Here is a 2150-nt window from a genome sequence, read left to right as displayed (position 1 = left end):
AGCCGGTGCTCCGAAACGGGAGAGGCCACAGCAGAGGGAGGCCCCCGTACCACAAAAAAAAAAAAAAAAAAAAAAAAAAAAAAAAAAAAGGAACTACTGGAATTATGGCTCTAAATCTGTGACAGTATGATATGCGGATATGGTGGAGGATGAATGAACCACTCCTTGATACCCTTTGTGATGGTCATTTCTGAAAACTTGTTCACTATGAAAGATTAAAAATGAGACAAATTTAGAAGAGTGCAGTTGGCCATATTTGAGACCTTGGCATCTTCTGATTTTTCTGGATAAATTATGGTTCTTGATAATATCTGTATGCCCTTTGTTGCAGCGACAGTAGCCTTGTATCACAGAAGTAGTCTTGCCTGAAAGATTGGTGAGAAAGTGAGAAAGATGTGGTTATCACCAACACAGCAGTCTTCCAGATAGACTGCTTCTTGTTCTAGATATAGCTAAAAGTAAATTCCTATATATAGCCATAGTAGACTCCTAGGTAATTATATGAGTTGTAAGTTTGATCCGGTCTGACTTGGTTTTGTTTTGTTCTGTTCTTTTTTTTCCCCCTGGAATACAGGACGGGACCGGGGCCCTTGTACTCGGAGCCAAGCTGCTCTCCAGGCATTGTGTAAGCCTCTTGTGTTGTGCTCTCTTTCAGGTAGGATAATTGCGGACTGAACCCTCGGGCTGCGGTCATATATGAGAACTTGCTCCGCGCGGTCCCCTTTGCCGGGATGTTTCCATTGCTTCATGTTTCAGTAAACAAAGGAGTTTGTGACCAACTATGTTTTCTTTCTTAATTTAATTCTTCTAAGTTGACTTTTCTTTCCTCCTGATACTAGTCTCTGTAGCCTTTCACTCTGTTCCTTATGTTCTCAGCCTCTGAGCAGCCCTAGGTAAGGATTATGCTGGCACCCCCTTTTTCCTGTACAGTGGAATCCCTCTTATCTTGCTTTCCTTAGGAGTTGAACCCTTCTCCCTGTCCACCTGCAACATCTCCTTTCCCTTTAAAATGACCATGTAGTGGCAAGCAGCCTTTTACTCTTCTCTGTTAGCTCTGGACTCTAACACTGAAGCTAATCTTCTGAAATTGCTAGGACCGTTGGGGTTTTGGTTGTTGTTGTTTTGTTTGTTTTGTTTTGTTTTTTTATGTCTGACCTGTGATCATGGTACAGCACTAGCTGAAATTTAGCCTTGTTTTACTCCACTTCTCCCCCCTTTTTTTTAAAAAATATTTTGACAAATAAACGTTTCTAACACTTAAGTATCTTTTTGTATTTGTGTGACTGTTATTTACCACCAGTATCTTCTGGTTCTTTTTCAGTTGTGCTCAAACCACAAACTTCAGTGACAGAATAGATATCTGAAATTTAGATGTACAAGGAAGGATTTAGTGAGATAAGTAATATGGCTGCAGCAATAAGTGGAGGTAAGTGAGCCAGCATCTTGAGACATTGATGATAAATATGCTATACCTGGTAGTCAGCTGCTTCTCTCTAAATAACCAGAGCTGCTTTTTCCCCTTTTACGGGCCAGCAAACCCAGGTTAGTCGTAATAGAAGTAAGCCCCACGGAGAGAACCCTGCATCAGGAAAAGGCTGAGCCAGAACAAAGGACCTGTCAGATTCTCACTTTGACTTCATAGTATATGTTCATTTAAATTCACAGTTTAAACTAGGATTAGACTTTGGCTAAAGTGAATACAATAGTTACGATGATATGGGGAAACGTGTATTTTGAGCAGAAAAGCAAGTAGGGTGTTCATAACTGGCAGTGATAATATTCTGCAATAAAATGTGTCCTCTAGAAATTTTTTTTAAAGATTTCTGGACATATTTTCTTATCATTGCTTAGATCCTCATAAAACAAGTTTAATGATGGACTCAACCCCACTTAAGCTTTATTGTATCCTGTATCACATAGGTGATATAAATTCTGTGAACCTTTATCTAACAATTATACAGTACTTTCCCCACATATTTTGTACTTAAAATACTTGTGACATAGGTGAAGCAAAACTTTTCCTTGATTTTTGGGGGTAGGATACAAAAATCTAGAGAGGTTAATCTCTATGCACACGCTCCAACTAGTGATGATGTATATACAATACCCATGTTAGCTCCAATATTCCCCAAGGAGGCGGGATTGTCCTT

The 2150-nt window shown here is 39.4% G+C and overlaps 1 protein-coding gene across 2 annotated transcripts in view; it reads left to right on the top strand.

Annotated features, from left to right (window-relative positions):
• Positions 1-779, top strand: part of RBM4B (RNA binding motif protein 4B) — a 9926-nt gene extending 9147 nt beyond the window's left edge. Inside the window, exon 4 of one of the 2 annotated variants that reach the window (XM_007115036.4) lies at positions 656-779. The gene's annotated coding sequence lies outside the window, so the exon portion shown is untranslated. Of the gene's footprint in view, positions 1-574 lie in introns of both variants that reach the window. The other variant, XM_028501285.2, reaches the window with a different exon arrangement.
• Positions 780-2150: the final 1371 nt, after the last annotated feature.

Source organism: Physeter macrocephalus, chromosome 16, assembly GCF_002837175.3.
Source record: "Physeter macrocephalus isolate SW-GA chromosome 16, ASM283717v5, whole genome shotgun sequence".
NCBI classification, from domain to species: domain Eukaryota; kingdom Metazoa; phylum Chordata; class Mammalia; order Artiodactyla; family Physeteridae; genus Physeter; species Physeter macrocephalus.
This window is presented reverse-complemented; position numbering and strand designations above follow the sequence as displayed.